The following is a 23,681-nucleotide window of genomic DNA, read 5'->3' as shown; positions in this document are numbered from 1 at the left end:
AAAAGCTGTCTTTACAAACTGTGTATGGTGAACTAAAATGATTGAACAATTGAACAGAAAATTACAGTTAACTTGGGGAAGCTATTGATATGGACCTGGCTTTAGAAAGCCTATTTGCAAAAACCTTTTAGGCCTACTAACCAGGAAGGGCAGCCCTGTATAATCCTTCAACAAATGGGTTAAAACCCACAGAAAAGAATAATCTAGAGCCTAAAAATGCATCTCTCAATTTCATCTTCTTCCTGGTAGAGAAACTTAGAAACAACACTGTCTTGGTGTGAAAACATCTATGTGGGGCAAATGCATCTAGGTCATGCAGAAAACAGTATGTTGCCATAGCTATCATTAGTGTAATACACTTCACAGCAAGTCCTACTGTGAGCTAAATTCAGGCCCAGTGGGTGCTGCACTATTGACTTCAATGAAGCTGCACCTGCTTATGCCCTATCTGAATCGGTCCTTGCGTGTACAATAAGAACAGTATTTCAATCACTGCCATTCACTGAACACTATTTCAACAGCCTCTCAGTGTGAATTCCTGCTATAAAATATCTGTTGTGCAGTAGCTGGCTATTCCTTCCCACCCTGCTTGCCCTCCCCTCCATCATTCCTCAGAGCAGCCCTCCATCACATTACAAACTGCTTCTGGCAGCACTGATCCAGTCACTGGGGCAGGCGAAAGTCACATCTAATATGAGGGATGATTATCTCGTGCCTTAGAAAGCTATTCTGGCTGCTGACACAAAGTTTGGTCACTTCTAAGGAGTGCTAGGGGGCACACATTGCCATTTTTCCAGTGTACAGGCTAGTGCCTGTTTATCTAAAAATTGGCAAGAATTTTACAATCTTCATTTTGAGGAAAAAAATTGTTGCATATCCTTTTTCTCTGTATATTTTTTAATTGCTAGACTACAACAACCTATTAAATCTCTTTCTGGCTAAGAACAATCAAGTGACATTTAAAGATGTCACCACCTGAGAACTAGACTGTGAGGGTGACTAATGGATGTTTCTCCATCTGCTATGTGAGGTGATCCCACCACTTACCCATTCTTCTAATTGTATTTGATACCTGTAGCTGTGTTCCCGAATATTTCCTTCTTCCTGGTTGCTTTTTCTACCTTGTCTCTCTTGGTCTCTTCAGTCCTGCTTCATCTTGCTCTGGACCCGATCTCTGGTTCTGAACAGATTTTCTCACCTTGCCCTTCAAATGCTTATGGTGTTTTGCTTCCTATTGTCTTAGTGGTATGAAGAAAAACTAATCTTTGTAGAAACAAGTTTTTATTTCATTCCCTAATCTAATGGCAGAACATAGGTACACTTCAGGGAAAAAATGCCGAATCCCCTTTTTATGCCTGTATGTAGAAAGCTCCACCACTTCCTCGTGGGCGTAGGATACTCCCAAAGGAGAATAATAGCATGAACGTGGGACCATGCCCGTACAAATGCTCATGCGTTAACATGACATGCCACAATGACACAACACGGTAAATACTCCATTCCTCTTTCCTGGGAGGTGAGGAAGACTTCAGCTCCCCACAAGTCAATTAACCCTGCAGTCTCCTTTACATGACACAACAGTTACGGTAACATCTGTCAAATGCGTGGAAACCAGTCCAGCGTAGCAGAGGTGGGCAAAAGAATGGGAGGGAGCAGCTGAGTTCCAGCCTGCATGAAACCTTCTGGATGAGACTGTTCCGAAAGGTAGGAAAAGGGTAATTTTTGTGTGACGAGGACTCTGAACTTTGCTCTTCTACTTCGCAGGCAAATACCATAGCTAGCAGACTGTCATGGAGAAGATAGGAATCTTCTTCCCCTTCTATGCCACATTGATCTTAAAAGATAAGCATAAGTTAGTTTCCTGAACTCACATGACCTCTCTGTAGGAACTCGACTGTTCTGAATGCTCTGCCCAAGCATCAGGAGAAGTACTTAAAAGCTTGGAAAGTGCCGAAAAATTAAGCCTAGTAACACACAGTGTTACAATGCCTGTCACTGGCTGATCTGCATTACAGAGTCCTATTTTTAAAAGAGCATAAAGATGTCAATACATCAGATTACTGTGTGATTTTTGAAACCCTACTTGTCTGCATCTGAAAAGCAAGGAAAATGATTCTTCAGCATGCATATTTACTTTTTTTTTTCTTAAAATAATTTTAGGGAGCTTCTTAACTTTTAGGAAGAAATGTTTTTAGAGCTCTTGGAACAGAGCTCTGTTCCATTTCTGGAAGCTGTACATGTTCTCTGTCATCTACTAACCTCTGAAAGCCAGTGTTTCAACTGAGTGAAATAGGGTATCCCCTACAGCATTTGCGGTACAGCATATGAGGAATGGATAAGATGACCTTGAGACTTTCAGCTCTTAATTTTCCATGGAGCGACACTACTCACTTATGTCTTTTTGGGGAGCATTTTGTTTTCATAGAACTGAAATCTGGAAAATGGAAAAGTGTTTTTAAAAAAAACCTGAGCCAGTGCTTGACAGTAGTTTAGTTGCTGACAGTAGTTTAGTTGCTGAACTTCTATAAAAATCGTACATTGAAGGTTAGCAGTTTAAGACTGATTGTCAGACTCTGTCAACATAGTATGACATCACAGTAATTCTGAGTCTTACCTTGAATTTACTTTTTCTGAACAATTTATTTCTTACAACAGAATACTGCTGCATTGCAATTTATGGGAGGAAAAACATAATTCAGTGGATTGCCTACTTGTGAGGCTATAACCTTAAATGATATGTAACCAAAAGCTGCAGGATCTTTCAAATATGATTACTTGTATAAGTTTGACAGTTCTAATGTTACTCAGTAGACATACTGAATTTGAAATATTCAGGGATATGGTTATTTACATTTTAAGCTGGTTTATCTCTGTATGGTCACCTTGGCAACACAGAGGGATGGAAGGAACACATAAAAAGACTCCACTTCTCAATAAATGTTTATCATACAATTGCTTGCATTTACAACTCAGCACAATACTTTGTTAAATCCAGCCTGGGCAATGCTCTTTAACTTAGGTACAGAAGTACAAAACATCATACTGAATAATACTTCCTATATGAGCAATAAGAGCAATAGTACAACAGAAGCATCAAATTTTATATTGAGGACAAAAAGATGATAACTTGCCAGTATTTCCATCCTACAGAAGTTCTGAAGTCCACATAAAAGTTGTCTACTAGATATTACAGGTCAAACTTTTGCAATCTTTGTATATGGCTTTTATTTTCCGTAGTATGACTTTTCTCACTTAAAAATAAGAAATGACTAATGATAGTCTGGAAACTATTAACTTAAAAAAGAAGAGTTTTAAAGTGTTTGATCCTCCTTTGATGAAGTGTGAACACTAGACCTCTTTCCTCGAGGTGTAATTACAATTCTCCTTCTCTGAAGGAAGAGAGGGGAGGGAGCGAAGGGAGAATGAGTCTCTGTTACTTTGTTTAAGAGAAACTATTTCCGGTGATCAATTTATTAAGCTATTAGTAAAAGTTACATTTCATGTTTCCATTTTACATGAATGTTGTCAATACTATATAATCTCTGTCAAAAATGTCAGTCATTCTGTGAGTCTCAGAGTTTGGACCTACATTTTCCTTCAAAAAAAAACCCACAACACAAATAAATGCAAAAATCCAAAGTATTTTTTTAAAACATGAAAGAAAAATATGATACTTTTAAAAGCCAACAGTCAGAAAGTATGCTTGTAAAAATATGCATTTCTCACCTGTAGAATATGAAAGGAAACTGAAAAGAACATCAACGTTAACTCTGTCTTCCACCAGCATAAATTAAGAACAGCTCAAAGAACTAACTAAAACAAAGTCAGTGAGACAAAGGTTCTGTTAATTTTGCTTTAGGTGCAATTGTTATGCTAGTATCTAAAAGTTCCAGAAGCAACCTGGACCCCAAAGATGCTGCATGAGCAAATTGTATCAATCTGGTACGGTACCACATAGGAGCTGATAAACATTCAGCTGTACAGGTCCAGGTCAGGAGTCCTAGGGCTGGCATTAGCATATGTATGAACAAAATATAGCCTGTCAGTCTAATCCTAAAAAGTTTATATTCCATATAGAAAAGACAAGGGGAAAAGACAAAAAAAGACAGACAAAGGGAAGTGACTTGCTTAGACTACACAACAGATTAATGACAGAGTAATATAATTGTCCTACTATCTGAGTAGTGACTCATTAGCACTTGCATGCAGTGCAATAGCCTAGAGCAAAGTTTAAGACAAATACTGTGGAAGAATTTTATTCCTCCTTACTGAATTTCTTCTGCATTTTAATATGTGGAGATCCAGAGCATCAGATCCAGAACTCTGAATTGTATCAACTCATAGCAGCTATATAATACATGTAAAGTACAAGAAATCTCTGGTCTTACCATTTCCTTTTAGTAGTTCCCTGGACAGAAAAGAGAATGAATGCAAAATAATTGGGCCAATGCCATATCACCTTGAGATTCTTTCATGATGTTAAAATCTAGTCCTAAATTTACAGTACAATTTTTGGCTGCTTTAAGATGCAAGGATGTTTATTTTACAGGACTGTTATATTCTCCTACCAGTCCTAGCAGTTTTGAAGATGAGTGATTGACAATGATGCTAAAAATTGCTGTTGTGCAATAATTCTCTCTTTCTGATGTGCCATAGACCAGTTAATGAAGAATGCATCCTTTTCTGGAAATGTTTTGGGTATCAAATTTGAAAGTTAAAGCTCACTCTGTATAAGAAAGGTGCATCTGAGGCACCCTTGCGCCAAATTTCATTACCAGTTCTGTAACAATATCCTAATACAAAGCTACTTTTTGTAACTTGAAGATAAAATGTCTGTGAATCATCATTTCCAGTGGAGCTGGCTACACAAGTTCCATAGACAATTGCAAAGTTTTAAACTTACAGAATCGGGCCTTCGCCTGCAGAGTTCTATTGGGCTAATATATAAATGCTGTTTTCTTTTGACATGGAATTTTTGCATATATTTTATATATACAGACATATATATACATACATGCACACATATTACACACATTATATATATTAATTTGGATAAATTGCCTGCTGGATCTATTTGAAGATACAGAAGAAAATCCAATTATTTTTTTCTGTATACATACCAGACATACTATTTTAATTTTAATCATGTGGATTCTGAAGTGAAATGTGCTTCTAGGTTTACCTTAGGGTCTCCCTGGTGACAAATAATATAAGCTCCCAAATGTGTTTTGACCCTCATAGGCTAAAGGCCAAACCTTCAAAGAAGGGCTTCTAAAAATCTTCTAAAGGAGGCAGTTTACCACAGTGCCACAACTCATAGTTCAGGTCTGTGTGAACACCTTTGACAGCAGATGATAGCTAAACAAAAACAGAATATGAAAAAGATCCCTGTAAAAGATCTTTTTAGGCTACTCTTTTAAGAAAAATAAAGGAAATGCTCTAAAATAACTTCCCTCACACAATCAGATCAAGTTAATCAGAATCAGTTTACAAATTCCATCTCTGATTCAGCCTGCTCCCCTTCCCCCCAAATAGCAATCCCAGGGCAGAGAAATCAGTGGTGGTTCTATTTGCGACGCTATGAGAACAGTGGAGATGTTCTAAGTACAGTCACACAATGTGTGTTTTTTAGACACCGCCATGGCGTTACAGTACAAAGGGGGACAACTGACAGCAGAAGTTACAAAAGTACGGGCTGTTCCTTAGGGTTCTGCCTCTGAATGAACTGGAAGGTAATTTAATTTTCTAGCACTGCCGGGTGAATGGAGCAAACTACTGTTATTCGGTAATTTTATTCTAATGGCACCTGGGAGTGAGAAGCCTAAATATGATAAGGTGATAACAATTCATATTAAGGGAACCTTCAAGAATTTATAGTCTAAAGAGAAGTATGTGGAATGGACATTGTAAATCATGGAGTCCAACCACTTTCTACCAAAAGGGTTGGGTACCAGAGACCTATTCAAAAATACATTAAGATAGAAAAGGGAATTCCCATGATACAGCTGAAGGACAAGGCACAAAAAGGTGACTTCCCTAATTCTTAACTTCCGAGAGTGGGTTTAATGTCTCAGACAGAAAACAATATTTCCTGGTTTTACTATTATTTGCCAATAACTAAGTTCCAACAAACAAAAATCAACATAGTTTTGCTGTGCTTGGCTAGCACTTCCATAAATTTTAGAAAGTAAAAGACATTCAGGAATAAATAATCATTCTTTTCATACCATTTGGAAACAGTAGAAAGAGATGCATTATCACTTAGGCAACAATTTCTCGTTCTCACATTCATGCAAAATTGGATCAGCAACATCTGGAAGTTCTTTTGGTTCCATCTGAAAAGTACCTAATGATCTCAAGGCCTAGGTCATCCTCTAGGGCTTGTAAAATTGAGTTTGACAGAGAGACATCTTGCAGGAACAGATTTTTACATGGAATTAGATAATTCCTACTGTCACTTAGTATTGCTTTTCTCATAGTACTTCAGTGTATTTAGTGCCAGAAAAAAGATATATAATTAAAACAATAAGAGAATTTTAAGTTGGTTAAGCCTTAAGAAATGATTCAATAACATTTACATTTTATGTTTAATCTTGTTTGAGTTAGTTTCCCATTAATTAGGAAAAAACTTTCAAAAAGACTTTTCCTATGATCTTAGGCAAAGCAAATTTAAGCCAAGCTTCTGTAGGTTCCATGGAGAAACCAACATGATGTGTAAGCACATTAAGTTCTCCTTTCAGTTCTGATTTAGTTGGACAATGACGTATGTTCATTTTCACCTTGTTCTAACGCTGGCTGCAGCAATCCTTTTGCAGAACATTGTGCTGATGGTGAAAGGAGGATGTTAGCCTGGAGAGGAAACAGTGGAGGTTTGTAGCTGCATTTAATATTGCACAGTTGCCTGTAGAATTGTCTTCCACTTTCACTGAAATTTTCTTCAGCCTTGAAAGCCTAGTTCATAACTAGGCACCCCAGGTTCACCGTCTGTGTTCACAGTTTAAGGATATAAACTCTTTTCAGGCAGGCCTGAATTTCAGCCCATTAGAAAGCCCAACTTTTTGTAAGAGTAAGTTTTAGCTCTTACCTGCTGCATCTGCCAGAAACAATCAGAAGAAAGCTGCAGTAACTACGCGGCCATTCTAAAATGGCAAAATCCCCTATCTAGCAGTGGGAATGAGCTTAAGTCCCGTTTGGGAAGTTCAGCCCAAGACCTTCTGGCCCGGAACAGAGCACTGCCACCTGAGACCATTGCACAAGCCAGCTCCTAAAGACAAGACTTCTGTTTGCCACATAAACAGACCCTGAAAATGCTATGGGCTAGCAGGTCATTAAGGGATTATTTGGGAAAGAGCGGATTTGCATGCAGCCAAATGAAAGTGAGTGTCCTGTTCGTTGCCTGCATCTATTAAAATGCACTTTTGTGCCTCCATGTATGCCAACTTTCTCAAAGGAGCAAGGACTTTGTGTGTTTAACAACCACTATTTTATTTTTTAAACGCAAGCAGGAAATGTAAACAGAATCCAAGGCTTACTGTTAAGCTGCAGCCTTTAGTTTATTGGCTGAGGAATCAATCCTGAAGGATGCTGAACCTTCTGGCGCTGATCCAGACCAGCACTTCAGCACATGTCAACTTTAACACGAGGGGCCTAGTCCTATGATTAGAGTTAAGCATGTGTTTATGTGTTTTCCTGGCCTTCAGCCAGGGTGCTCAGCACTTCGCAGGATCATGTCTTCAAAAAGATGTGGCAGTATCTGAACTTCAAAGTGAAGTGTGACCTATTGCTCTTAAATCACTTTCCACACATGCTGGATGGTAATGCACACTAGCCAGCTCAGGTCATATCCTCCTCACACCTTCCTTTGTCTCATGTGTTCGAGAGAAAGAAAAATGATTAAAAATACTTCAGTGTTTTCTGACCACATTCCACGTCTTGACTCCCATCAGATATCATTCAGAACAAAAATGTGGTGATCAGACTATACCACACTGGTTTCTCTGTAGTCTTTACGGTGAAATCTCCAGGTGTGAGTGCAGACCCAGATTTCTGTGAAGTGTCAGTGCTCCTACACTGAACATTACTTTGAATGTTAAGAGTTCAGGCTTGTAGAGCATTTTGGATTTTCGGCTAGATCAGTGGAATAGCACTACTGTAAGGTTTATTACCGATTGTAAGAGGCACTCTCAGGTTTAGCAGTAAGGGTAAGCCCTAACATCTGAAAACAAAAGGACAGGATTTTAGGTCAATTCTGGCAATTTTGCACTGGTTTGGTGCAGGAATATATTCCATTCTGCAACCAACTTTCATTTCAGGATAATGCTTTTCAAGACCAAGTTTTCTGAGTGAACTTTCATTTCAATGAATTCAAGACACAGTGATAATATAGTGGTAGGTAGTGGTAGGTAGCTGACCTGAATATAGGGTTTGATTTAATCTCTTAAGCCTGGTTAAAGTTTTAGCTTTACCCAGAGCCCACTATATTAAGAAACACAGTTGTCATGGTTTTCCTCCAGTTCTACTTTCCCTCTGAAGGTACTCCTAAACCCAAGACTAATAATACATTCATCAGCTAAATTAACTTGGGAAAATAAAAATGGCAAGAACAGCATTTCCAGACATAGGCATCCATTTCTTAATACACATTGCCACCTGGGGAAACCTGAAGATACAGTATTTGCACTGAAATCTAACACGTTAACTCTAAAATTCATAGTAGTTTCTAAAGTTTGTTAAACATGCTATTTCAAAGCCATTCTTGATGTATATTATTATTGATTTTCTTAATACAGTGACACGTGAATTTTCACAGAAATGATACTTTCTTTAACTTAGTGGAGGTAGTGAACACACTGGACAGGAGGTAAATTAACTAAGCTAATTAGAAGAAAAACATTATGCATTTATTTTTTCATTTATTTAATAATTTATTTGCAGGTGTAGCTGTATTTATAACAAATAGACAAATTGATCTATGTTAGTCATATGGAAACATTTAAGGACTTCTAAAATAGAAATCTGTTTTCTAGGAAAATATTCCAACACTGTTGAAAAAGTTTGAGCAAGTTGCTGTGTAAATTGCTGTGAGATCCTAATGTAAGAAAAGGCCTCTGAAAATTAAAGAGCTGCTGACACCTCATGGCAAACTTTAAAAACCATTCTCAGCAAACACAGCACTACTTCTGTTCTATCTGTCTCATTTTCTTTACAGTAAAGGGCATTTGTTCGAAAACAGTATCTTTGTTTACTAAGCCCGCATTTTACAATAGCAGCTAGGTCAAAATAAACTTGATGACAGTGCCAAAGAAACAGTTTCAATTCAGGTAAGCAAAAAGTAGCAGGAGCAAATGGACTCTTAAGAAGGAAATGTTTTTCTTCCAACGTTTTCCAGGATGCAAAAGGATGGAAAAGAGATATAGAGACAAAACTGCTTTCGTGTATGAGCAAAAAGGTTAGCTATTCCATCAATTGGTCTACACTAGTCATTAATAAAGAGGTGCTGCTAGTACTATACATACTTATATTCCTTTCAGTATTATAATCCTCTCATTTGGGAGTTATTACCTCAGCTGTTTCAAATCCCACAAAGCTGACATTCCATGTAAAAAGTTGTCAGCAAGTTACACTTTTTAATGGCTGAAAGCTGCTGAAAACTTTTAAATCTGTGGAACACAAAACAAAAAGGTATTTTTGCAATGCTTCTGATGTTTTCTCTCCTCCTCCACCACACCTTTTTTTTGTGCTGTGAAGTATCTTGTGTTCCCTCGGATGATGTTTCCTGACAGAGACACCTCTCAATCTGCCAAGGGCTAAATGTGTGCTGGAATGTAAGACAAAAATCCAAAATAGAAAAAAATTTAAGTCCCAAAGCAAGAACTTAAAATGCTGGAAAAGTCATTCTTCCAGTGCAAATAGCAGCTGAGAGTTAAAATGTGCCATTTTTCAAAACAAAGCCTTCAACAATCAGTCTGAGAGGCACCAAATGATTGTGGAATAATTTTGGAAATTAATGACTGACTTTCTTCAATAGCGCATACCTGAGAAGGCAGCAAATAGCCCTGTGGTTGCCTGGAATTTCTACACATGCGAAGGCATTATGGTCAGTTAGATCCGCAATCACTGTAAGAAATGCATTATATATACCACACACCCAATAGCTGTTTTACCCTTACCATGGGTACAGCTACAGGTATAAGCTGTTTCAGGTAACTATAGGGCTTTTATTCCCTCCCATAAAATTCTGTTAGTATCTACTCATGCAGTGCTTTTTCCTAAGACTTCTGGCTATTTGACAAACTGATTCTGAATGAATCCTACCCACAAAATGCAGATAAAATATATGGAACACGTGCATTAGATAAAACCTTACTTTGGGGAAATAACTGAATAGTGTTGGAAAAAAGTTTCAGTGCGCTGCTCTATAAATTGCTTAGAGTAAATTAGCCTAGCATTGCCTGATGTAATAAATTAGCTTCTTACATCAGGAAAGGCTTCTGAAAATTAAAGAGCTGATGACTTCAAATGAGTTCCAGACAAATCAGTCTAATTGTTGAATGTATCTAAGGCCAATGTATCTAGAACCTGTAGAACACAGTTTGTGCATACTGCATGAAGATCCAGCTCAGGATTTCTTTGGGAGAAATCCAGGAGCTATTAACGTATTCCTGGACCATGCAATGCAGTGTCATGTTAGCAGCTGTGTAGTCCCTTTTTTTGGACTGATCTTTGGTTATGTAACTTACTTGTAATAATATCATTATTACTATTGTCATTATTATTATTTCTGTGCTGTAGTGCCTGGGCACGTTGATCATGAGCAAGCATCACATTGAGGTAGACATTGTACCCACAAACCAAAGATCATTTCTTCTTCTAAGAGTGCTTCAAGAGTGGAGAGTTTTGACATACACTCCATTGGTCAACGAAGATCAACATAAACTTGATCAGCAATGAGCCCAGCTTGTCCTGTCCAGATCTTTTTACTACAATATGAAGGCAGTAACCAACACAGGCCATCTCCGAACACAGGCTTCCAAAAAACGGTAATACCTGGCAGTATGACACTGATGCCTTTTATTAAGAATATAAGAGCTCCTTTTAAGTGAAATGGGTTTAGACTCTTTTAATAGATTTCAAGAATTTGACTATCTGTATATTCTGGCAAAGCAAATACCAGCTCCAAAGATATGGCTGCATCTGTCCTCGGGCCTACATTTTACAGTCCACTACTGCCGTCACCACTCATTTCTGTCTTGCAAATTCGTATCAGGACCCCTCTTCAGGAGTGAACTTCAGCTCACATTAGGTTCAGCTTAATTTAGGCACATGCTGAGCTTTCTTGTCTGAGCAGTACACTTTCTCTGGATCAGGACCTAAACTTAGCTGAAATTCACTCCTCGGCTCAAATCAAGGCAGCACACAGGAGCAGGGGGACCAGACTCAACCCACTCCCCCCTGAACCCAAATGTTTGAGTGCAGACCTACCCCAGCTACTTTTTCCATCCTGTAAAATACGTCGAAGTGAGTAAGAAAGAATCCCATGGCCCCTCTCCCAGCTCATCCACAAGGGACTCTCACCTCTGCCTACTGGCAGCAGCAGGCAGAAGCACTCCGTCCTTTGGCTTTGCCCACCAGACTGGAGACTTTAGTAATATGAAGGGCCTTGTGCAAAGCATTCCACATCGGTATAACTTTCAAACATATTGAGAAACAAACACTGGCAGAAAAATTAATCTTGAGTAAATGAAAACATTCCTCATCAAGTTTCATTTACCTTCTGGCTGAATACACCTTGTTAATTATTAAGAATGAGAAAACAGCTACACAAAGAGATGGATAAAAAATATTGAAAATGTTTAATTTGAAAGACTTCATGAAATAATTTTAGGCAGTGCTACAAAATCTGATGGCTCAAAAAAGCTATTTCAGTTATCAGTGTTAGTGAAATACATCTGAAAAGAACTCTTCCAGGCAGTTCAGATCCTCTCTGTTTTTTCTCTGGAAGTCCTGAAGAGGAAAGAAAGCTAATATTTAATAGTGAACCCTTTTGCTTAATCTTAAAAAAAACATTCCCACTGATCAGCCTTTCAATTACTCTCCATCTAGTCTGGATATATGTGTTCATTAGTTTCTTCTGCTAACTTGCCTAGCCATGAAATAGTAATGTTGGCATTTCTGGCCTTTTTTTTTTTTTTTTTTTTTTTAAATATTTGAGATGTAGATTTCATGAAAAAAGATCTGTATCTGTAAGAATAAATGAGTAGTCATGAATCTAAACAGCAGTTTTCATATGCCATCCCTGATTGTCTATTTGCAGTGACAATACCTACATGAAAGTGAATGCAAACATGCCTTTGTACACAGACCTTACTTCAGGAATATAGTCATGAAGATGAGAAAACTGACACTAAGCAAAGCTGCATTTCAGTGATTTCCTCCCTGGACGTCATAACGAAGTATATTGTTCCATAGTTTTTTATTCAGAATACATTTGCAAAAAAGGTTAGCCACTTCTTGCTTGCATTCTGCAGAGACTGACTAAGCTATATTTAAAAAAAAGAGTCCTAGAGCAATCATAAAAGGATTGTAAAGAAAAGAGTTCCCAGATCCATAATCTGGCATGAAATTCCTTCAGCATGAAAGTACTTCAGATCAATATGCTCTTGTGGGTCACTCTTTGCTTTACTCCTTACCAGGAGGACAGACAGGAATGGTAACCTGAAGTGAATATCACCCTTTTGTCACTGATTTTAATAGTAATTTTGAATTCCTACAATTTTGAAGGTTTACACCTACCCTGGAAACTACTTGGCTTCACTAGAAGCAGCAACCACAAGAACAGAAGGTCATTTATAATTACAGGATCCACCTAGTTACAATGATGAAAAGTTGTGGAGCGAGGAGCAGTATTCCCTTGTTGCTCTGAATTAAGGAGGAACACATTAAGGTTCCTCTCCTGGCATCACAGGGCTATCACCCATGCAGTCCCCTCTGTGATTAGTATACACTTACATACATCGCGCTAAGAGACATCCATGGCAAGGACCCATCTGTACTATGGCAGTTCCCAGAGGATCTGGGCCTTGATTCAAAACTCCAAAGCATGGATTTTTCTATTTTTTCTACCTCTTATTCTGTTATTGGAACAATAGGCCCTGAGGCCCCTGCTTTCATGATCAGACCTGGTTCAATATGTTGAAGATCTCCATTCTTTTGAGGTAATTTAAGAGGAGTAATAAACAAGGTAGACTTTCACAAGTCACCAAAAGACCAGTCTGTACAGGAGGGAGAGTCCTTGCAGAAGTTGCAGAATTCGGTAGAGACTTCAAGACCCAGCTCAATTTTACAAGTTTAGAATATTTTCTTTTTACTACTTGGAGGGCAGTTAGTGAAAAGCCTTTATTCCCTTAATCCTTATTGTGTGTTTTACAACACAGAGGTTCATTTGCTCCAGAGCAGTTTAACTCCGCATGCTTTTAGCTGACAAATTTAAAGTGACTTGGTCCTTTCCTACTGGTTAACTTTAGGAGCTGTTTCTGCTGAATGAAATCGGATCCAAACGTTGTTCCCTTTTGGATGTATGTTTAAACTTTGGAGGATCCAACATTTTACAGGACTACTGTGTAAGTCTTTGAACTCTAAGGTTTTCAAAGTTTGGGGATTTTTTCGTTTTTCCACATTAAAGATATCTCCATTTAAACTTACAATATACTCCTCATTGACTTTTGGAGATTTTCTTTCTACATTCAGGAACACTTGCTCAGCCCATGCAAGAGTTGGCTTTTGTTGTCAATTTTCACAGAGAATTAAAACTTAGACCCTAGATAATTTCTTTTTGCCTTTGATATAAATTTCTATGATTTCTGGATTAATATAAAATATCTAGGTCAATTGGTGATGCTTACATAAATTGTATGTGGAGCTGTAATTTAAATAATCAAAATGCTACCTAATTTCCTCCAGGTTTGAATGTGAGAAACTGTGCCATGTGGGAAAGACTCCTTTGCATAGATTGCAATCTCAAAAGAACAGAGGACCTGATTAGCAGCAAAGTCCTAGTGCTTTTTACATTCACATATGCTGGGCTATGTCCTCAAGGCTGTTTTTCACCTGCAACTCCAGTAGCTTTCTAGCCTGTCACCACAAGCTATGGAATTTCACTGTCCGATTATTTCTTACTTTTCCCTTTTAAAAACTACACTACTGGCCTGCATTAAACTTTGCAGGATTTCACTCTCTTTGGAAGGAAGGTGGAGTAATCACAGCTTTTCAGTGCAAGGATAATAATTTTCCACTGTTTGTCTACTGTAAAAGGCATTTACAGAAGAGTTTAAGCTATGCTTGAGATGTGTTATGTGAATGTGCTTGCCATCTCCTGTTGTTTTCACCACATTGATGCAATTGCCAGACATTATTAATCCTGGCACTAGGAAGTTAGAGGTAAACCAATGCTTAAACTGTTCCAGTAACTGCTACAAGTTATTGTCTGAAGTATACTTCACCTTGCAATCTGCATACTAGAGCACTACTTGTCTCCTGTGTGTGGTGGTGGATAACATACTGTGGATAAAAATAAAATTAAGTGAAGCAACAGATATATTATTAGCACAAAATTTGTGTACACATTGGAGACTATTAAACCCTTCTTTCCAGACCATTCCACTTTCTTTACATGAATTCTGATTACCAAATAGTAAAAATAGTGCAAAATTCCTTCACAATGTTATGAAAGTTTTGCAAAAATACATTTTAATGTTGTCCATATGTCTTAAGTATTTTTTCCTGAGAACGACATAAGAATATTTGCCATTAATATTTTAGGTAGCTGTTGAAAATACTGGTACAAGATGAATTTTTGATGTTATTGTAAAATACCCAACTGGATTGTAAGGGTTTCATTATGTACCAAACAGATACAATCAGTGACCACACTGTCCAACCAAACCTGCTTGTTTTCATATTACTGACCTCCCATAGACAAATCATTTCTGATAGAGATTCAGAACAAAAAAAATATTTCCAGGAATTCTTCTGTAAATAATCCACAGATCACACACATTCTGAAAATACTGGAAATGCAAAATACTAAGTACTCAGTTAAATAGACAGCAGTCAGACAGCACGGGGTTTAGCTGATAATCATTCCTGGGAGTATGGAACTTCCAACAGCCATCATTCTACAACGTGTTTCAATTTTAAGTCTCCAGAGACCCTATTACAAAGTCAAAATTAATAAAAAGAAAATAAAGGAAGCTATAATGTTGTTTAAAAAAACATGTGAAATTTAACACAAAAGCTGTTAAAATAACATTACTGTCCGACATAAACCTAAAAATACAAGGGAATTCCGAATTAGGGCAGATGCAATAACCTTAACGCAACCCCGTTGTGCCTACCAATTGCATACATATGGTATGTAAACTAACCCGCTGTTCTGAGACCCTCTGCTAAAGGACCATATGTGCTGCAATTGGTAGGCACAGAAGAGCTGTGTGAAGGGTGCTTTGTGACTGCTTATACTAAGTTTCTCCATGGTCTTCCTGGGTCACATTCAAGCCTTCATTACACCATAACCTGTTTGCTTCTACATTTCTGTTTTCTCCCTGACTTTCCATTTATTCTACTAGTTTTAGTTTCATTTGGTTTGAACATCAAGATAAAAATCTTGACAGTAAGATTTTCCTGCTGAACACTATTTGCCAAAGTAATCACATTAGCGGAAGTTCGTCTCTCTTAATTGTAAGAATTTTCACCTAAATAACCTTCACATGTCCTCTAAAATAAATGGCATCTATCTTCTTGTTTTGGTCCTGTCACCCCAGTGACAGACACTTTTACCCAAAGTCAGAGATGTTTGTTTGGGTCCTCTAAACTTTTTTTATAAATCTGAAAAAAAAAAAAAATTCTATTTGTTCTACCAGATTTAGCAACAACACAGTCTCCAGTACATGACAGATTCGAGTTGTGGTATTTCCCCACACAGTACTTTTGTACTTTCCACCACTTTGACTATTCTCTAGGTAACTCAGTGCAGATTAACATCACCCATTTTCCTGTAAGCAGCAACATAAACCAAGATGTATCTTTTACTCCATTAAATATTAATAGTTATCATTTAATATTAAAGAGGCTGCATTCCTTTTCCAACCCGATCTATACCATTTTTGAATGTCTTTTGAAAATAATTTAATAGGTCTAATGTAATACCCTGGAAAGAAAATGTTAATCCTCCTAGGACACTATAGATGCCTACAAGCTCTAACCAGCATAGCAAATATGTGCAGGTAAAGTATAGAGTAAAACACAGCAAAAAATTTACTAATTAATAAATAATATACATGGTGGGTGCTCATGACAACATACACAAAATAAAACACAAATGAACTGGGACAGCAGAACCTCAAATGTCCAAGGTATTTAGACATTTTTGTGCTTTTTGTGGTTACACTATCATGTATAAAAATCACTAAAAGAAACAAAATGAGCAATAAATATTGCTCTAAAGGTCTGTTTATCTATCTGGTTCCCCAAATCCTTCAATGAGTTTTGAGTGCTTATTTCAGCACTCAACACTGTATTCAGCAGGGTGGGGATTGTACAAAGGTGGTTCTGTTTTTCTGTAGTCTTAGGACTTTCCTAGTGCCGAATCAGTTAGGGTGGAAACTGAAGCAGCCTCAGGCACTTTGCTCTAGGCAGTTTAAGACAGTTACCAACCGCCTCTAGGGGCCAATTTATGTGTAAGGTGTCAACTAGAAATATGAGTCATATAGCCTCCCGTCATGGACTGGTGCAGAACTCTTGCAGTGTCTCCACATGAGGGAAGGGTTCCTTTTTCTTGGCAGGATCCTCATGGGACTGGAGTTGCCACTGTTAAGCGGTCCTGTAAGTGCACACTCCAAAGGAGTACTGGAGGTTATCTACCTGTGTACAACCTGAGAGTGCAACCAGGACATTTTAGTAATCAAAACTAAGAAATGAAACTGTATAAAACCATAGGATTTTTCAGGAAAGGGGAAGGAAATTGGATATGTTCCATGTCTTTCAGGTTGGGTTTCATACTTCTTCTTATTTTGGGGAAAAGTTTTAGGGTGGTAGGACTTACGTATCTCAAGCTACTATATTTATGCAACTAAATGGATCTTGCACAGTGTTCCAAAAAAGTCAAAAACAAACAGGCCTTACGCTGACATTCTGCAATAAGAAACTGCAAGCAAATAAGTTTTCTCTGATGTTACATTATTTTAGACTCCTGCAGGCTCTCTTTTCACTCCAGTGATTCCCCTCATTTGCTGACGTTGTTCCACATGCGCTACAAAAGGAAAAAGGGTATCTCAGATTTCTAGGATGAAAGTTATTGCAAGCTGTGTAGATGAAGTCAAGGTCAGAACCATGTCTAGAAGTAAGTGGAGCATCTAAACAATGTAGCAATTACTAATTTTATGTCTTTGTGAGTACCTTTTCTTCTTAATAATAGGTGATCTTGCATCAACGTTTATAGCTGTTCTCTCACCGTTATGGGGTTGAACTGAACCTGAAATACAAATCATTGCACAGAGATGGGCATCTAAGAAGCTTAGGTCCAGGTTTCTTGTTAGATGGAAAATGCTGAAGGATTCCTGGCCATGTGCAAGCTGCTAGGATCTCATGGACATAATGTTGAATTGAAGTAGACCCTAAGAGATGGATTGGTTTCAAAGAACACAATATCTTTCATGAAATGTCTGGTTCTTCTCCAGGTTACCCCTGAAGTAACTTTGAAATTAATTTACATTCTTTTAAGAATGCCTTTCTACTTATCTGACTACTTTTGAAGGGCTGAAGTCGACTATATCAGCAAAGGATTCATTTTAGGTTTTGGAAGCTACCTCACACAGGATAAGATTTGAGGGGGTTTAGTATAGTATGTGCCATACTATGTACGAAACAGGTAACTCGTTACATCTGGGAGCATTAACCTTAGGTTCTTTGCAATCTGAAGTATGAAGATACGATAATCAAGGATTTGTTTCTTTATTTCTTAAGAAATACCCATATCTGATGATAAAATACTGTAGACAGTAACTCGACAGGCATTGTGCTAGACGAGATGCGCTTTTCAGTCAACTTCCTCCTTATTTTCAAACGTTTCTCCTTTCACTCTTGTGGCCTATAGCTGTACAAGTGGATAAGTGGCTCTTTCAGATCTGATGCCAACATCAGTCTACAAATTGGCAGATGGTGCCGTGAGGCGAGGCAGTTAGTTGGCAAGCCCCCCACCCCCTGCCCTGCAACCAATTTAGCTTCTTATGTTGGCACGGATCCTGCCATCCTGAGCCAGTGCCCAAACTAGGCCTTCTAGTGTGTGACTCAATATGCTACTGCTTAGCCTTAGGACAGCTAATCATGTATTCTTTCAAAATTGATGTGAATTAATTAGGCACCGTGGGCAGGGGCTGAAGGGGAGAAAGTGCATGGTCTTGCTCAGTAAAGCAAAGCAGAAAGGCATTCCCTGGTAAAACAATATGCCCTCCCCTTCTGCCCATGGCTAAGTGCTGCCCTTTATTTACTCCTACACCACCTTTCTGTTGAGCAAGATCAGGTTTGATCTGCCGGGTACTCATTAAGTGACAACGTATTTGTTTTGTTAATTGGCACCAACTTTCAGGATTTATTTTTTTTTTTCCTGGCAGATATAGATCTTCTTGGCAATTGTGCACCCCAAGAAAAGGAGGAAGTGGAAAGCCCGGTGCTGTAGAAGTGTAATTAGCTCTAACCGGAGAAACAGAAGCTGGAGTTAAGACAAGCTTGCTGGCTGAGTTATGGGGAAACTTTATCAGGAAGTGTTCCTGTGTCAGTGGGAAAGTACTGTAGCTATGGATACTGGGATTACTGAAATATCATTCAGCCACATAAAGGCCTAAGCAAAATGAAACAAATCACTTCCTTTCCAAAACTTTAGATATTAAACCCACAGCGTTAGGCCAAAACCGGAAACCCTTTCAACTGATAGAATGACAGGCTCATAAATTTCCCCACAAGACCTTGCAGTGGGAGGGACTGTCTCCTGGAGCCGGGTTTCTCACCAGGGACCCTGTGTGTACAATGGGATGTTTGCTCAGGCATTTGGAGCCGGGTTTCAGACACGAAAGAAGGTTTGGGTCTCTTCTGGTGTCTCAGAGTTTCATTCCGACTTGCCAGCAGACGCCATGTATGCAATAAAACTTCAAGTGGTGGTAAAACAGAAATATTCTTGGACGGCTTTAAATACAGAGGAGGGAGAAAAATAGCCTTCCGGTTCCATTTTTTTTTTGTTAAAGTAAATGAGTGCCTCATTGGGAATACCCCACTACATGAACAGTAAAATTCTTGAAAGTTTCAGCTGCAATTTTCTAGTGAGAGTTTGTGCTTTGAAGGTTTCAACAGTTCACCCTTGTGTTTACTTTGCTTCCGGTTGGATTAGAAAAGCAAGCAGCTTGTGCAAGCAATTCCTCTAACAATCAGCAAAAGTTTTTGTATGAGGCTTATGACACCACAATTCTTGTTGTAGCCCTTGCATGAAGCACTTTCAGGATGGTGCCCAAGTAATTCAACAACCTCTCATGTGACCCTGCTACTCTATTCACTATGCAGCATTTTATAGGGACATATAAAATTGCAGATGGAGAAGAAAAGATTTATATATGTTTTCATACAGGAAGTGTGCTGGTAAACAAAGCAAATTTGTTATTTCTTCTGGTGAGGCTCAAGGAAGGCTTTTTCGCAACTTTAGCTGTCTTCCAGACAGAAACATAAAGATTGTATATAAAGAACTATTTGAAGTATTTTATTAGGGTTTTGGTGTGGGGTTTTTTTCTGGATCCAGAGCGTACAAAAAGGATTTATAGAGGTTAAACAGAAAACAAGAAATACAGGAAAGTAATGCTGAACAGTTGGATGTATTAGCATAATTTTCTTTTATCTTTTTTTTTTTTTTTTCCCACTAGGGAACAGCCTGATCAGTAACACGACTGAGTTATTTACCTATCTATATTCTCCCTTCTGCAAATCATTCACTTAAAGAGCATGTCAAAAAATGCTATTCTCCAGAGCAGCAAGAAAGTGAGATTAAAGACCCATGGGAATTATTTCTTTCTAGCATCTTGTAAAAACCAAAAGTCACAGGAGAATTCCAAAGGTAAAGGTCTTAAGCATGACAAAGAACAACAGGGAAATTAAAAGCATCTCCATCAGAAAGCAGTCAAAGTATAGAGGTTGTACAGGTACCACACATGTAAAAAAGTGAAATAGCACAAGTGACTTAAGTACAAATCTAAGAGGAGGAAAAAAAAAAAAAAAAGGCAGCAAGGTGGAATCATGTAAAGGCAGTGGAAAGCTCATTATCAGACCTGACACTGAAGTTAAAGCTAAATCATGAGAGCACAGCCTAAAGCAAGGGCATACTAGCAACAGTCTTAGAACACAAGAATCATAATTTTACAATAAAGTACCTAGATGCACAGATTCAAACAGATGGAACTAGATTAAAAGTAACCTTCTATAAGGAATAAAAATGACCTCAATATGGAAATGTTCTTAAAGTATTTTATAAATGTAAATATTAGGTTAGAAGTCAAATTAGGTGTACAGTTGTAGACTTGTATGACTATTAGTCAGGTAAAGTTTCGCAGACAATAATTTTTGAGAGGGGAGAAAAGGAAACTTTTGCTTTTGAGAACATCTCCAATCAAGGTACTTATTTAATAAGTATTTAATATTTAAAAGAGTTTGATCAATTTTATTCAGTCGTCATTGAAAAATTACCCAGCAATGTAACCTTGGCCACCCAAATTTAATAGCCAGTGTTTGTACTAGTGGGAGTGACAAAGCTGAACACAGATCATGCATTTGAAACTGTAATTTTTACTATAGACAAAGTACCATTATGTGCAAAAGGGGCATAACAAAATGTACTACTTCATCATTAATGCTGCTTTCAGCTGATGAACTAATTTGTAAGTCTAGAATCAGAGCCTATGTCCTTGGTTTGGTCTGTTATCTCACATTGTACATTGAGGTAGATACTTAGACTCAGAAATATGCCTATAATTTTTCAAACACTGGAAGTTTAATATTAATAAAATCTCTCCAGAACAACAAAAGTGAAGGCCAGTGAAATCAGTAAATCAGTATTACTGTGATATGCCAAAATGTTAATGTGCATTAATAAAAAAAAAACAACTGGGGGGACCAGATAAACTCTAAACTGAACCTTATAGGCAAGTTTATACTTAATTTTAACATACTCAGTGTGTAGAATCATCTATCCAGTTCACACATTCCTAACCTGGGTTTCTAAGTGAGAAGTGAGTTGGTAGATTGATTTGGCAAAAGGATTTTGACATCTTAGTAGGAAGCAGAGGAATAAAAAACTACGCACTTGTAAAGCTGTAAGCTCATAAAATTTAAATATTTAGTGTCAGCAAGTCCAATATTGTGTAATATATAGGCTCTTTTGTTCAATGCCACTTTTCAGCAGAATTACAAACAAAATTTGGAAATTGGGAGACAAATAACAAACCTTCAACTTGTATGTGCGACTGCTTCTAAGAATGCATAACAAAGTCAGAGTTATTTTACCAGTAAAACCGTAAGTCCAGGGTTCTGGCTCTGTCAGAGGAGACTGAATGTTATATGTGGAGAAACCCATATTTCACGAGGCAGTGTGGAGTTAGCTGATAGGAGACCTTCCCTTTAGTATTGCCAAGTGCAATGCATGTCCTATGCGTAGGGCAGTTGCAAAAGCTGGGATGGTGTTTGCTCCTGCAAACAGATGATTATGAAATAACTCCATGGTGTCTTACATAAATTCTGATTCTTTATGGCATTTTCTTCTTAAATCATGATTATTTCAAATCAAACTGTTGATCTTTTAAGACACTGCAAAAAATGCTTTGGTGATTTCAAATATGAAAATACTCTCTTATATAAAAAAGAATGTATTAAACCAAAGTCAATAAACTAAAACCAATAAGTTTCATCAATAAATAAAAAAATGAAGTATATTCTTCAATAAACAGTTGTGATTTATGCTTTATCTTGTGAAAAACTTGTCTTCTGATTAGCCCTGTTAGTCTGAGTTTTTCTTTCTAATTAAATATGTTGGATGAGTAGTTCTGGAAGTTAAAGAGTCCTTTTGCACACACCAATGACCAAAGCAATGCAGATGACCTTATATTGTTCAAACGCTTTTTGTTGATTTGGGATTTTTTTTTTTATATGGTTACCTCACTTCTAGGAGAAGCAAGTGGGGCAAATTCTGTGAGTGGTCAAGTGGCTGATCTCTTCAAACTAAAGAGGATCTAATATTGCCAGTTGTGTTGTGCTGTGCTTTTATGCTGTGAAGTGCTTTCCAATAGAAGACAGAGTTTAACTAACTGTGTTTTAATTATTTAATTAAACGAATAAAAATTATCAAAGCCTAACAGCTTTGTAAATATAATTCATAATCCAAAAACTGTTTTAATGTCTTGGCTCTAAACTGACAGGCTGACAACAATTTATTTTGCATATATTGTTACCTTTAATATTATTTGAAACACAGATAAATGTAAGGAAGAAGTACTATTTTAATAATAATAATAAAAAAAACAACAGAAAATGGCTTCAAAATATAGAGACATGTTAAATATTTTTTGAATATCTATTTTACTGCTTGGTCCCAGACAAACAATGGAACTATTAGCAAGAACACATTACTATGCTTGGTGATATTTCATATGGTATTTGACAATCCATAGGGGCTACTTCTCCTTCTCCATAAATAAGATATATAATTTAATGGGTCTCTTTTATCTTACACATCATAGCAAATCTACATCACTTAACCTCCTCTATCCATCTTTCACCTGCCATGTTCTCACAGACGTGAATAAACTGAAATTATAATACTTTAGATTTTGTATTATGAATATGTATTTTCACATTGCACATGTTAAATGTTTTCCCATCCGCAGCAGATTTGAGACTGTCAAGTATATTAAAAATACTGATTTGAGGAATGTATATGACTTCCAAACATCTTGGGGATATGTAAAACATTATGAAATCAAGTGACTGTGAGCTATGACCCATATACTTCAGCTGTAAATTTCCAAAGTCAAATATGTATTGGAAATCTTATGCTAATACTCTCTTGTTCTTTCTCATGTAACTGCCTCAGCAGATCAACATGACAGGTGTCACATACCATGTTTTGTGAGCTGCAGCACTGCTGATTGCAGTAAAATGACAGCAGGGCAATTGATCATCTATTTCTTATTGATGACTATGAAAACCCAACCTCACCACCATTCTTGATTCTTTTAAACTTTCATAGCAGTTAATCACAGAACTCACTTAAGCCCTTCCCTCTTCCTTAGGAATTTGGAAAACATAAAGAAGGATCCTCAGTGGGTGTAATTTGGCTTAGATCTTACAAGACAAGTGACATCCATGTCAAGTTATATTATTTGAGAACCTGGTCCTCATACCATTTCAAAAAATGCAGAATGGCTAGATAGATAGATTAGAGCCATTTGCTTAGGTGATATTCTTTCTGACACTATTTTAATTTTTTGTGACTTTTTAAAAGAATCAAGCCTCTTTCTCATGTTAGGCAAGAAAGTGATGAATCTTTTAAGAATATGAACTTGTATAAAGCCAGGAAAAGCAGAAAAAACCTGAATAGT

The sequence above is a fragment of the Haliaeetus albicilla genome, chromosome 5 (assembly GCF_947461875.1).
Source record: "Haliaeetus albicilla chromosome 5, bHalAlb1.1, whole genome shotgun sequence".
NCBI lineage: Eukaryota > Metazoa > Chordata > Aves > Accipitriformes > Accipitridae > Haliaeetus > Haliaeetus albicilla.
The sequence above is the reverse complement of the archived record's forward strand: the minus strand, read 5'-3'. Positions refer to the sequence as shown.